Raw genomic sequence first — 14,970 nt, forward strand, 5'->3', positions numbered from 1 at the left:
AAGTAGCTGGGTAAACAGGAAGCTAGTGTCTATTTTGGAGAGAAAATAAAGCCACAAAGGCTGGGATAAGACAGGGAATTGACCCTGTTGTTGACTAAGCCTTCTCCCCCAGCCCCCTAAAACACTTGGAAGAGCAGCTGAGCAGAAAGATGGAAAGCAGTCTTTAAGATTTCATTTGAGTTGGTGATGAGACTTCCCATTTAGGTCCAGCTACCTGGTGGGTAGACTCTTCTTTGGAGAGGGGACATCTCATAGGTGAACCAAATGCCACCACAGTGCCTGACAATCGACCTGGATTCACTTAAAGTATGCTGCGTTCCTTTACTTATCACGGACGTAGTGTCTCCCAGGATAATACACTTTTTTCTTGGTTCATTATTTTCATCTTCTCTTGTCCCTAACTAAGCCCTAGATTTTCTGTATCTAATATCCTCCTCCACATCATGTATTTATGAGCAAACAAATTAATATGGCAACTTGGACAGAAATACTAATCTGTGACTAAATATTATATTTAACAATGAGGCAGAAAGAATTTACATTTTGAACTTCAAACAGTGAGAGACAAATGCCCTCAGTGATGATCTTTCCAAATTGGCAAGACTGCAAGAGCAAACAAAATGTTCACGTATTTGATTGACCCTCCGAGAGGTGAGCCAGTATCAGCAGGCCAGAACTCTGGAAAATATTGGATGAAAAGTGATGGAAGCTAGAGGTGCTTTAAGCTGGTAAGCAGAGCCAAGTCCAAAGGAGACAGAAGATAAAGTATTACATATGCATATATAATATTTATTTATATAACATACCAATTTATATATTTAACAATTCACTTTAATTCAGCAAATATTTATCACGTGTCTATCGGGTTAGACAGACACTACGTCATGCTAGGTTTTGGGAACACACATAATAGTATCTAGGTTCTCCTACCTCCAGGAACTCACAAGCTGGAAGTGTGTGAGAAGTAACACTATTGTTAGCAGCGAAATGGCACCAGGTGTTACCGGCGATTGGACCTTGGCTCAGCAACCTTGGTACTTGAGTTCAGCAGAGAAAATATTCAGAACCAATGAACTTAAATCGAAGGAGAAAGTTTATGTAGAAAGTCAGAGAGGCAGAAAGAAGTGAGTCAGCTGCGCTGTGTGGGCTCAGGAAACAAGTTACAGAGGAAAAAAAGAGGGGGGCTCTTGGAATTTAGGAGAAGGAAAGGCAAAGGTAACACACCTGGGGAAAGGAGAGGAGAGGTGGGAAAGGAGCAGGTGTGCTCCAGGGAGAGAAAGGGACCTCAGTATGGGTCTTCCATTTTGAGGGGTTTTATCTGCTTTCCAAAGGCAGGAATTTCAGGGAAGGTACCAGGGGACATCTCAACACAAAATTCATTAACTTCCCAGGTGTGGCCTTTCAGGGCAGCAGTCCCCTCTGATTGGTCAGTGCTAGGGCACAGGGTTATTATTCATCACAGCTGGTCCTGACCTTCAACCCTGGTATCACCCCTCCCACGAGCCCCCCACACACTGGCCTTACCGCTTTTCTGGGCCTGGAACTGAAACACAACTGAGGCCTAGCTGTTTTTTCTAGTGTGACCAAAACTCTGTCTCTGTGGTCAGCAGACCCAAGATTCTGCTCCCAAGATCATTTGATGCAGGTCAGAGCCTCATTGTTTTGAGGGTTTACTGCTTAAGGGAGCAGTCGTTCAAGGGCATCACATGAGGCTATTCTCAGGCCCCCTTACTCCTCCTCTAAGGGGATCTATCTCGTGACTGGTGACATGCCAGGGGAGGAAAGGTCAGGGGAGAGTGGGAACCACACAACCAGCAATACAAAAGGTGAAGGGGTCTAAACCACATGACCAGCGATATGCTAGTGGAGGAAAGGTTACCCTGAGGGTGAGGTCCTTGTTTTCCCAGTTTTGCCCATTGTTAGGCCCCCAGGGCTTTCCAGCCTGGGGACCTTCTGTACCTGGCCTATGGTTATGGTCCCACTCAGCTCATGTCTGTCTAACTGCCTAGTGTATCACTGTGATTCCTACAACCTAATACAACCTGACGAGGGTTATATTAGCGACCCGTAGAAAGTGCTACCGTTGCAAAGACTAATGGGAAAGTAGAAACTTGATGTTGGTGCCAGTGATCTGAGAAGCCTTCCCAGATGAGGTGACATTTAACTCCTTGGAATTCTGGTGGACATAGGAGGGTGAGCATGTCCTGGCTGAGGGAACAGAAGTTACAGGCTCGGAGCGCATGGCTGGAGTAAAGAGGTTGGGATGGGTTGGCTAGGAAATCACAAAGCTTTGTGGTTTCAGTGGTCAATTCATTTACATATTCACTTATTCAGCAGACTTTTAGTGGATGTTGAAGGAGGTAGGTGCTGGGTACAGAAGCTCAGGAGACATTCAGGGCTTCTTCATGTCTCCTGTGATTGGGCAAGACTAGTGGAAAGTGGGACTGGGACTCGAAAAAACAGAAACCACTGTTATTCTAGAAGGATTTTTTGTGGTGTCCCAATGACACCTTTCCAAAGAACGTGTGCCTTTTCACTGCGTACATTCTACATGCTGTGCTGAGTAGCTGTGCCAGCACAACCCTGCGTGGCAGGGGTCACCTCTACTTACAGATCAGAAGAGAAGGTCTGGGTGCCCGAGACTGCACAGCTTGTAGAACAGGAAGCTTGATCTGGGGCATTGATCTCGGTGGCCTGGTCATTATGAAAGCTGATGAACAGCTGAATTCAAGTGCTCTTCCACCCCAACCCCTGCCAAAAATGCCATCTTGAAATGCCTGGGGACCGCCCTGCCCTCTGATGATGTAGGCCAGCTCTGCAGAGCCTGTGCAGGTGATTTAGGCCTCTCTGCTCTTCCAAGAGACCAGAGCTTATTGCCTTGCTGGGCACAGCGGCAGCAGATCCCTGCCCCACCCTATTCCCCCCAAAGCAAAGATTTCCAATTACTGCTCTGCAGAAAATGTCAAAAGCATTATTCAACTATTCATTATCCCAGGTTTTGTAATTTTTCATATGTTTTTACTCTTATCTGCTAGCACTTGAAAAAGACCAGCTTTTTCCTCTTAAGAGAGCTTCAATTTGCAGAGCTGTGCAGTCTCCCTATTATGTTCTTATCATCTTCTCCGGGTGGTAGGCAGAATGACAAGGATGACAAAAAAAAAAAAAAAAGAAAGAAAGAACCAAAAATATTTGAAGGTCTTCCTGAAAATCCATGGGAATGAAGGATCCGAAAAGCCTGAGGCTTCTGTTCCTCGAGTGACCTGGAACAAGGCCAAGGGCGAAAGGCCTTAGCTCTCGAAAACCACTCAGCAGGAGCTCTTGGCTCCTTCTCACAAGGTCCCAACCCACCACCCAGGGCCGAGGAAACTTGGCCTTTGAGGATTTCCCTCAGGGTCTTAAACGGGGGACTAAGGAGCTCTGAGGTGCCGAGAGGTTCCCCCTGAATTCTCTTACTGTTTCATATGCTTTGGCACCCCAAGGGGCACTTGGAGCGAGCGGTTAGCGCTTCCCCCATCTTCTTTGGCCTCCGCCCCATTCTTTCACAAAGCAATTGACATTTTTCTCCATGCTATGTGAAGTGCTCTGCAAAGGCAACTTCAGGTTCCCTAGCTCCCTCTCTTCCACCTAGATGGCGCCCAGAGCCCCTCCATTTGGAAATTCTGAGCTGCCATCTCCCTGGATCCTTTCCTCCCAAGATACTCAGGTGTGTGGAACCAGCGCACCGGGACTCCGGGTTTACCCCGGGGACGCGCAGTCTGCGGTGTGCGGTGCTCGGGGGAATCCCCGCCCACCTGGTGGCTGGGGTGGGGGAATCCCCGCCCCCCGTCGCTGTCACTCCGGGAAGGGAGTTCCCGCCCCTCGACTCTACCAGTGGGAGGGAATCCCCGCCCATCCGGAGGCTCCGTGAATCCCCAGCGCCGTGCAGCCGGGAGAGCGGAGCACGAGCGGACTCGCAGCCCTGGCGTACCGGCCCCAGGCGGCCCCAGGCACGGAGGCGCGGTGGGGTGGCGGCTGCGGGGACCCGCCGAGCCGTGGGCGCCCGGGACTGCGCCTCCCGCGGCTGCGGGAGAAGCGCGGCGCTGCAGCTCCCGGCAGGCGCGGCGGCAGCACCCGCTGTGGCGGCGGCGGCCGCAGCGGCGCAGGGTCCCGCCGGGCGGCGCCTGGGTCTGAAGAAGCGAGAAGCAGCAGGAACCTCCGACGAGCCGCGCGCAGGTGAAATGACCGTGAGGCCACTGCCGGGACCTGGGGCTCCAGATTGTGGGGTACGGGGTCGGGTTGCCATCTCCAAGACTGCGTGCGCCCGGGAAAGTTTAGTGACAAATCCCGGCGTGAGAACCCCAGCCGCGGCAAGGCGGTGAGTGGGGAGCCAAAGCCGGGTCCCAAGCTGCCGGCGCAAACTCCCCTCGTACCCGCCTGGGGGCGGGGAGGACTCGGCCGCGGTTAGAGGGGCGGAGGGTGGGGGCCGAGGACAGCGTGACAGCCCGAGACGCACTGCTGGACACGCTTGGGCAAGGACCCGGAGCCCTTGCAGTTCTTGTCCCCGTCCTGGGGCCATACCTTGTCCTCTCGTCCAGGGCGGAGGCGCTCAGGTGCGCCGGCCTCAGGGATTGCATTGGGGTCCATCTCCCGCGCGTCCTCATACCTCGCCTGCCGTTGCCTGGGGAAGAGACGAGCGCCGCGAGGGAGTGGAAGGGGTTGGCAAAGAGCACCGGCATCTTTGGAGCGGTTATTGGCATCTGCCAGGAAGATAGGAAATGTACCGATGGGGAAACCCTGTTCTCCCCCTTAAGTATGGAGTTCCTCCTAAAATCTGGCCTTCTCCCTTTCTCTCTCTCTTTAGATTTGCATGGATATTTTAGGTCTTTGGGCTGCTTGCCTTCCCGCAATGCTGAATCAAGTAGGGGGAGGGTCCAGGGCTCCTCGCTGGGGTTTGCCAGAAGCCTGACCTCAGCAGCCCTGATGGGTTCAGAGACCTTGATAAGGGACGTTGGAGTGTGAAGAGGACACGGTCTGGCAGGAACTGGTCGCAGAAGACTGGAATAGCAGGCACGAGGGCATTCCAGAGCTGCAGACCTGCACTGGGACAGGAGGTGGAGTGTTGGGGGCAGGAAGGCTCCCTCTCTGGCACCTGGCTGCCCTCTTAGCTCCCACAGAGGTTGGGTGCCTTGGGTGGATGTGTTTCCCTTAAGGAATCATGATGAAGCTGTTGGAGGTGGTCGCTGAATGGCTGCAGAAAGTGTTAGTTGGATCTGCTTTTACCAAGAGTCCTCCTGGACCTTCAGTGCTGCTGGTCCTTCCCCAGTGGGGCTTCCCTCCCTCAGCCTGCCTTGCACTTGGACTCTAGGGCCCTGGTACTTCTACAGGGCCAGCTTTTCTGGTCTGACTTCCGAGTGGGTGTCAAGTCGGTACAGGTGTGGTTTGTGAGGGCAGAATAGAATGTCTCAGAACACACTCGTGGCTGTAGGTGGTTTGTTCTAGCTTCATTAATTCCCTCTTCCTTTAGAATGGGCCAAGAACTGCTGTGAGTGTGTGTATGTAGGGAGGGGGAGATGCAGGAGTAAGGGGAATGGCAGGTGCCGGGAGAGGAAGAATCAGAACCTTGTAAAGTGTATAAATGCACCTCCCTTGACATTGTTAATATGCTTCTGGAAAAATATTGAATTATACTTGAAATCTCTATCATTGAAATTGATTTTGCATACAGTTAAGGCAGCTTACTATTTAAGGAAATTTATGATGATTTCTCTATTCATTTCAACGAATTTTTTTTTTTTTTTTGAGAACCTGTGGTTTGCTGTGCACAGGGGCTTAAAGTCTCCTGGGGACACACATAGATGACAGAGGCTCCCTCCTTGCTCTCAGACTTTCAGTCTATCAGGAGAAAGTGAGGTAACGATACTGAGAGCTCAGATCCAAGCCTGTGCGTGTGTGGCATAAAATATGCATCTTATATTTATTGGGTGAAGGAATAAGGGACGATGCACCGACTAAAGCACCTGAAGGGTGGTCTACATGAAACATTTTTGGAGGAGGGAGGAGGTCTGAAAGGCCCTGTGGAGAGCCCAGAGCCTGTGTAGATCAGACACACGCTGAGAGGTTGACCCTCAGGTAGGATGTGGCCCTTAGGAGTATGGTGGGAGAAGAGGCTGAGCTAAGGACTCAGAGGCCCTTAGCTCTGCAGCTGGTGGAGAACTATTTGAGATCATTGAGCAAGGGCCTGTCATGATCAGCCAGGTGCTTTAGGGAAACTAATCTGATCTCCCACAGAAAAAAACTGGGATTGGGGAGAGATGGTAGGTGAGGAGCCTCGTGAGAAGGTCATTGTAGCAAGATGGAGGATGGAGGTTGAGCAGGGTGGGGATGGCAGCAGGCTCCGGAGAAAGGAAAGGCTTGTTGGACGTGGACTTGAAGTGTGGGTGCTGCTTGGATTTGGGGTGAAGAAGAAACAAAGATCACCCACAGGTGAGCAGTGTGAATAAACAGTTGACTGGAAGAGGGAGTTTGGGGTTTTAACACTCAGCATACCAGAAACTTGGAGAAATGCTGTCGGACTTTTTCTTCTCACTCCTCCCATGTCTGATGAGTTGCCAAGGTCTATTGATTACTTCTCCTTATAAAACCTATCAATGGGCCTGGGACCTTGTGTGGAATAAATTCCAAACCTATGTGCTTCCTCAAACTCCCTTCCTGTTATGTCTCCCAACACCCACTCCCCCAACCCCCCACTGTCCTGCCCCATCTTACCCTCTGCCACTACAATACTGCTTTTCTGGGATGAGGCCCTGGAGTATCCTTTCTCCCCTGGTTCTTTCCCAGCCAGCTCAAGGGTCTCCTGCTCCATGAGTTCTCTACCTTTCTCCCAAGGGACATTGAGCAGTTTTACCTCCAGACCATCGCTCTACGGAGCCCTATTTGCACCCTCATTGTGTTGCTCTGGGCCTCTTCCTTTAGGACCTTAACTTATTCATGCTCCGTAGCCCACCAACCTGATCAGGTTAGGCAGGAAGGGGGACAGAGACCACATTCCAGACCCCCAATGCCCAGCTGATTGTACTCTAGGGTGTAGTCCCAACCCTGACTTGGAGGTGCCAGGCCTGGTGGGCTAGACAGGATAGCACAGAGCTGTGGGTGCTCCCTTGTCCTAGATCATGTGGGCCTGAGGGACTCAGACCATGGTGGGAGGGAGGTGTCCCTGTTGAAAGGTGGCCTCAGATCCCTCTTACTACACCATCCACAGGAGGAAACAGCCAGACCTTTTTGTCAAACCCATAAAAGGTCAGGACCAAACCCAAAGAGAGGCTGATTCTCCTTAACAGGGCTGACTTGGAGCCTGAAGAGTTTTAACCTCTTCTTTTCTGACCTCAGGTGTCTCCACAGTACCAAGTAGGATGCGAGGGAGGCAGCCCCTGAGGGAGGCAGGTTGACAGGTGCAGGCAGGAACGTCTGAGAAGGGCCAGCACCCCAGGAGGAGGATGGGGAGAGGCCACAGACAGACACTGAGAGCAGTGTCTGTAAAGGATGGTCATGGAAGCTGGGTTACAAGAGACAAAGGAGAGAGTGAGGCCAAGACAGTGGGGGGGCGGGGGGGGGCAGTGTAGACACTGGATCCAGAAGTGTGCCAGTTAAAACGAATCAGAGAGTAGTTGGAGGAGGTGGTAGCGTTGTGGGGAGGTTTATTCAGGAGAGCCCCCTAGTTCCCCCTGCCAGGCATGTGTGATAAACAAAGGAGAGGTGGGAAAGTGGGAGAGAATGGAGACAAGGTAAGGGGCATTTGGGAGGGAAGAGGCCAGAGCAGGTGCAGGGGAAGAAAAGCTGGCATCTGCCGTCCCTGGAAAGCAGGAGGGAATCCAGAGTTGGGTGAGGTCTGGAGGGAACCTGCAATGCAGCAGATGGAGGAATTGGTCTTGGTGGAACAGGAGGAGCACCTGCCAGGAGCGGGGGGGGGGGGGGGGGGGTCATTGCATGAGCCTGGGGACCTGGGAGGACAGGTGGATGTGCAGCTGCCAGCTAGGGGAGGTGAACCGGGCACGTGGAACCGGCTGAGGCAGCCCGGAGGGAAAGGTAGGATTCTGGAATTGGGGCCAGATACTTGGGCTGGAATCTGGCAGCACAGAGACCTTCTCATTGGCCAGATCACTCGAAATTTTGGAGCCTCAGTTTCCTCACATGCAAAATCAGTACAACAGCTGCTAACTGGGGTTGTACTTAGGAGGAATAAAAAAATGTACTGAGGTGTGTATGCAGACCCCAGAATAACAGTGTCCGTTACGTAGTGCGTCCCTCTGACAGTGTGTTGAGAAATGAATTAGCCTCTCGCCCAAGTCTTTGACAGCCCAGTTGAATGTAGACTGCAGGACTCTGTAGTGGACCCGACCGGAGCTTTCTTTCAGCTTTAGATGAAGAACTCTGGACTGTTTGGAGAAGCCTGGCCTCCCTGTTCCCCTTTAAGGAATCTTTCAGGATGTGTGCCCTTTTATCTACTGGCTTGTTGCACTGGATGTATCTGCATTTCACTTCCCCCTCTTATGCAAAGGTCAGTTTGCCAGGGCTCAGAGCTGGGAGATCGTGCCTAGTCTTGCTCCTCTGTGGTTTGGAAGGGAGTGATGCTTTCCCACTTGCTAATTCCTGTACTTAGGAAGCTGGGGAGCAGAAAGCTGAGAACCTGCCTCATTCCAGTACAAGTGGAACTAAAGCACAATGTGCAGACGCTTGAGCTGGGAAGCTGTTGTTTTTTAGTGATGGTTTTTCAAGATGCAGATGGGTAGGGAAGGGTTAGAAATCTGTGCGCCCCATTGGTTTTATTAATGGGTCTGTGATGAAACCTCGAGAGATGAAATAAATACCCTTGCTTATTAGTGAAGAGGGAAAGGAAAGGAGCACTTAGCTAGATTCAGTAAACACTCAATAGATGTCACGTTAAATGATTTGGGGGAATATGTGCAGGATTTTTTTTTTAAGAAAAAGAATTTTTAGGTGGAAGAGGGTATGGGGGGATAAATGATGATGAAAAAATTTTTAAAATTTAAAAACAAAACCACCCCCCCCAAGCAATTAAAATAAACTTATGCTCCATGTAACACTAAAAAAGGAGGAGGAGGAGGAGGAGGAGGAGGAAAGATTTTCAAGGAAAAAGTGTGTTCTCAGATTACTTTCCACCTGGGTGGTCTACGTCTAGATTATGTTGGTGTTGGGTTTAGGCATAGGTTGCACATAAAATGATAGATCCTCTTACGGCACTTACAAATTTTAAATTCTTGATCTTGTAACAGCCATATCCCAGAACTGAAGAAACCAAGAAGGAATCAGGAAAGTGTGTATTTCCCAGGGGTTCTGCAGTTCTGGGCAGAGGCAGGACTTGAAGCCAGGCAGGTCGGCTGAGCCAGACTCGAATTGCCTGTGATCTAAACAGCTCTGCATTCTATTTACAAATGTGTTCAAGAAAACACTGGGAGCATTTACGTTTTAAAAATTCAATAGTTGAAGAGGTCCTTTGTGGTCTGATAAGGTGGCAGAGCTGAGAGATGGCTTGTTAAGGCACTAAGTGTGCAGAGAAGACACATTTGTCTGTTGTCTCAGCAGCTCCGGGAAGAGGCCTTGCCCCTGGCTGGGCCCCTTGCCCGTGCCAAGCACCTTCTCCCCCTACTTTCTCAACTCCGCCAGAAAGCAATCCCCGTCCTCTGAGCTCCTGGCTTCTGGATGCACGCCTTGCCTACAGAACACATGGAGCGAACAGAAAATCAGAAACTTTATCAAAGCTATCCAGATAGCACTGAACATCTGGCTGATTAAGTTATTCTCAGATTATTTGTTTTTAGGTTTTAAAGTGTTTCTGTGGCTCATAGAGCACTTTAGGACACATGAGGAGTTTGGGAGAAGTGGGGCTTGGGGGAACTGATTTTACGGCAAACAGGGCTAATTTTGCCCACACTATTGTTGTAAGCTTTAGATGAAATCATAGCAAGGAGGTAGGGGAAGTTTTGTTGTCTGAAGTAGCCTGAAATACCTAGCTATCCACCTGAGGACAAAAAATCTGCAAACTTATTAGGATTTGCAAGTCCCTGAAGGATCCAATTCCTTCTCTGCTTTGAGGTTGAAGTAAACTTAGTTCTTTCCAGATAGGATCTGCGGTGTTTGAACAGCCTCCTGAGGAGGGGCTTCCCTGGGATATGAGCCCTTAACAGAGTAATGCCCCAGACCCGGGAGGTTTTAGCAGGGGTGGAGTTGGATTTGACCTGAACACTCATGGCCTCCTTTTCATCAACCCCTGGACACCTCTAGTACTTGCCTTTTCATGTGCCAGACTTTAACTAATGCTGCTATCTCAGTGCAGTCATCTGAGTTAAGATACATATATGCCCGGTTGCCCTGGCCTCTGAAGAGTATCATCTTGCTTTGCAAAAAGTAAAAACGCAGTGATCCAATGCAGAATGGGATTCCTACCCCGAGCAGGGCCATACTTAGTGCAGGGCAACCCAGTCAGGGCCCTGGCTGAGACCTGCCTGCTGAGGGAACAGCAGCATGCTGCAAGCGGGGTGTGAGAGCAGTGATTTGGGGTCATGGTGGATGCAGTGGGGGGTCGGGGGACTGGGCTCCCTCATGGGGTGGCCTCTAGGCATCCAGAGGAAGGTGGCGGGAGAAGACACGTGCCTTGGACCGTCAGTCTTTTGGGATCCCTTGGGGACATGTCTAGCTATGGTCACTCCTAACGAGACAGTGCCATACCTAGAGGGAAACAGAATAAACACCACTCTCTTGTCCTTTTCTCCTAATGCCGGCGCTTTGCAGACACCCATCTAATGGGAATGTGTTTGTTCTGCTTCCTCGGCCTCAGATATACTGTAACTCCCACATTCCAGAATCTGTTTATGGAGAGTAGAGCGGAGCGTGTGTCTCAGGGTAGCAGTGGGTTGGTGTGTACAAGTGTGAGCACCTAGAAACACCCTCCATCCCTGAGGAACGTTAGCTGGTTCGCAACACTACTTCTGTCTGCAGGCAGGTGATCAAATACAATAATATCAACGTCTCTTCAAGTGTTTGAACAATTGTGGTTTTTTTTTTTCACACCTCCAAAGGCGAGAATGGAGCCAAGTTTAGTAAAGCAAGATGTCAATAAACTATACATTTTTGCATGGTAGCCAATAGACACTTGTAAAATGTCTGATTTCAGCTGTGTTTCAGTTGGATTCTACTCCATCCCCCACTGTTGGCAAAGTGTATTTTATAGAGATTTAGGTAAAGCTAGATTGTGCTATATGGGTCTCTCGGTGAAGAATATTAACGTCCAGGACTAAAGCAGCCATGCAAATACTATTACAAAGTCACCCACCGTGCAAAATCAGCGTTGCCCTTCTCCACAGTCTTCCGCCGCCCAGGCTCCGCCCCTACCCTGCCCTGCTCATCACTATTCCCAACATCATTAGGCTGAGAGTAGAGACAGCTGTCCCCGGAAAATGTGCTCCAGTGTCCGCAGCAGCATGGATTCTCATGAAGGCAGGCGGTGAGGCGGTGGGAGGAGGACAGGGTGCCAGGAAGCATTGCGCTAGCCCCTCTCTGGACCAACTGCTCGGCTTTAAAAACCCGAGCGGATGTAAGGCTTACGAGTTTCTTTACTGGTACTGTTGGGGAGCAGCAGTCAGCAATTTTCAGCACCTGAGCACCCCTTCCACCTGCTGGTCCCTCACCTGCTCTGTTGCCTGGACACCTTCTTTATCCTGAGGGTCGCTGAAGATGACCTGCCTTTTCCCCAAACTCTTCAGGGTCAGCACAATGTCCTGCACATGGGAAAAATTAACATTGTTTTCATGCTCCTTATTTGGCAGGAACTATTCTCAACACTTCGCATATATATATTAACTCATTTAATTCTCATAACCACTTGATGAGGAGCATACTATTATTACCCCCGTATTCATTGCCTATGACAAATTATCACAAACGTAGTGGCTTAAAGCAACAGAAATTTGTTCTGTCATAGTTCTGGAGGTCAGAAGTGCGAAACGGAGGTGTTGGCTGGGCCACGCTCCCCCTGGAGGTTCTTGGGGACAACCTTTCCTGGCCCCTTCTAGCTTCTGGTAACTGTGGACACTCCCGGGGCTGCTCCTCTCTGTCTCTGTCTTCTCTTTTGTGTATTTGTGCCCTCTATCACTTCCGTGTGTCACTATTTTGTGTGTATTTTATAAGGACACTTGTCATTGAATTTAGTGCCAAGCAAGTCATCTAGAATGATCTCACCTCAAGGTTTGGTGTTTTAATTTTTTAAAAAATTTTATTGATTGATTTTAGAGAGAGGAAGGAAGAAAGAGAGAAACATTGATTTGTTGTTTCAGTCATTTATGCATTCATCGGCTGATTCTCGTGTTTGCCTTAACCAGAGATTGAACCTGCAGTCTTGGCATATTGGGATGACCTCTAACCAACAGAGCTACCCAGCCAGGGCTCACCTCAAGATTCTTAACTTAATTACATACGCAAAGACCCCTTTGCCAAATAAGGGCGTATTCAGAGGCACCAGGATGTGAACCGTATCTTTCTGGGGGGCTGGGGGGCCACCATTCAACCTACTACATAGCCTTTTGCAGATGGAGAAATGGTGCGATGTAGCTGAGCAAATTCTCCAAGGTTACAGCAGTTGGTGGAGCCGGGATTTAAACAGAGCTTGCATTCTTGACCACTACTTTTTACTGCCTCTCAATAAATGTGCTCAATGATTGTTATGGTATTAGTGATGGCAGGATGGGTAGGTAGGTGGGTGGATTAAAAGGTACTGATAACAATAATCAACAAACATTGTCCTTCCCAGTGTGCTGGACACAGCAACAACAAGAACAATAATATTCATTGTTTTATGCTGGTACCCCAGGACTTGACCTTGGGTCTTCTTCTCTAGCTATTCTCCCTCCTATGGAAATCCCATCTGCTTCAAGGCTTTACCTACCATCTTTGTGCCGTTGCCTCCCAAATTTATGTCTCTAGCCTTGACCTCTCCACTGAGCTCCAGATTTATATGCACCACTGCCAACTTGGCATATTCACATGGTTGTATAATAGGCATTTCAGGCCACTCATAATCAAAATGGAATCCTTACTTTTTCTCCATCAGGCTTGTTCTTTCCTTGTCTCAGTGAAGAGAACTGCCATCTACCCAAAGGTTCATTTCAAAAACCTAGAAACCACACTTCATTCTTCCCTTTCCCCACTCCCAAAAACTAAATCTGTAAGTCATGTGGGCCTTTCTCCAGCATCCACCTCCTCCCCCTCACTTCTCTGGCAGCCACCCTGTAGAAGTCAGCACTCTTGTCTCTGGACCCCTAAGGTTGTAGTCTAACCAGGTCTCCAGAGAGCCCTCCTGATCACTAGTCCTTTCTCCTCAGAAAACCTAGAGGTGACTTTTAAAAACACAAATCAAGTCCTGTCCCTCCCAAGCTTAAAACTGGGGATTCGTCTTTGCCGTTTGAACGTGACCCAGGCCCTTTGCCCTAAACCATCCCTCCAGGGATTTCCTGTCGCCACTCATTGCACTCACGCTCTGTACCCAGGCACATGTCCCTCTCTCCGCCCTGGAACATACCAGGCTCTGCCCTACAGTAGGGCCATACCTCTGCCTAGAAGCTTCTTCCCCAAGACCTTCTCAGGGGAAGACCTTCTTCTCTACAGCAGCATAATCTGAAATGGCCACCCCAGGTACTCTATCACATTACTCCTATAATGTTAAAAATAAAGTTTTCATTTGTTTGTTGGAATATAAGCTCTGTCAAAGCAGGGCCCTTGCGTTCACTGTTTCTCCAGTGCCTAGAATACAGTAGGCACTCAATAAATAGCTGTGGAACAAATTGAGCACTTACTACATTCCAGGGACTGACCCAGTTATTCTTACTTTTCAGATGATGGAAAGTAGGCTCAAATGGTTTAAATTACTTGCCTGAGGTTACAGATCTATTAAGAGTTGGAGCAAGAATTTGAGCCCAATTTCTCTGACTCATAAGCCTGTGTTCTTAACCATTATTCCATACAGAATTTCTGAGAAGCAGGAACTGCCCAAGATCCTGAAAGTCCCTACAGAGTTTTGAGTTTTCTAATTCATTTTCCTGCTCATAAACCCAGGACACAGATTGTTAAAACACAGTGAAGGAGTGTACTTACTGAGATTCTAAATGCACTGCACTATTTCTCTGAGAAGTTGACCCTGGGGCTTAAGCTTGAGAAGCTAAGAAGTTCATTTCTTTTTTTTTTTTCCTCCACTTGTTCATATATGCTCAAGACTTTTTCTAATCCAGCTGGAGACCTAATGGTTTAAACTTCTTCCTTGAACCCTTAAAGGAAAGGAACCCTTTATACGCAAAGGTGGAATTTATTTGCATTCATAACAAGCCCTAAGGTCGTCTTCCTCCTTGTTTTCCTTACACACCAACATTTTTCTGTAGTTTGGTCTTTCCTGCCTCCACATCTCTAACCTAGTTGAAGGAAACCTTGGGTGAACACACGGATACCATTTTTAGATCAGTTGGTAGCAAGGTGCTCTCCATTGGGTCTTGCTCCAAGATTGGCCCATTTCTCTATCATCACTCATAGAAGACACCAGTCGTGGAAGACGCCAAAGTACAGGTTCTTGCCAGGTATGAGGTTCAGAGGTATGAGGTATGACGTTGGCCAAGATTGTGGGCTGGGGAGAACGAGACAGTGGCTATTTGTTTCCTTCCCTGTCGTGGGCCCCTTTATAAAAATTAAAGTTCCATCTTGAGAATTACATCAGCATCCTGAGAAATAAACATCAGACAAAAGACTACTATTTCAGGCAAATAGTAATTGTGAGAATGGCCAAGACCCACACATATAAGTTGGACTTTTATTCATAGAAAGGGCTATAGTGGCAGATTTGCGTATCTGGCAAACATTGCTGCTCTCCTGCAGGAAGACAGGACTCTGGCCATTTGACACATCATGTGCTTTGCCTCGGCTGTTGTGAGTGGGGTT

The 14,970-nt window shown here is 49.1% G+C and overlaps 1 protein-coding gene across 2 annotated transcripts in view; it reads left to right on the plus strand.

The window, feature by feature from the left end:
- Nucleotides 1–3,952: 3,952 nt before the first annotated feature.
- PDZD2 (PDZ domain containing 2) overlaps nucleotides 3,953–14,970 on the plus strand; it is a 320,114-nt gene continuing 309,096 nt past the window's right edge. For both annotated transcript variants that reach the window (XM_053914075.2, XM_053914084.2), the window contains exon 1: nucleotides 3,953–4,212. The gene's annotated coding sequence lies outside the window, so the exon portion shown is untranslated. The remainder of the gene's footprint in view (nucleotides 4,213–14,970) is intronic.

The sequence above is a fragment of the Desmodus rotundus genome, chromosome 1 (assembly GCF_022682495.2).
Source record: "Desmodus rotundus isolate HL8 chromosome 1, HLdesRot8A.1, whole genome shotgun sequence".
Lineage (NCBI taxonomy): Eukaryota > Metazoa > Chordata > Mammalia > Chiroptera > Phyllostomidae > Desmodus > Desmodus rotundus.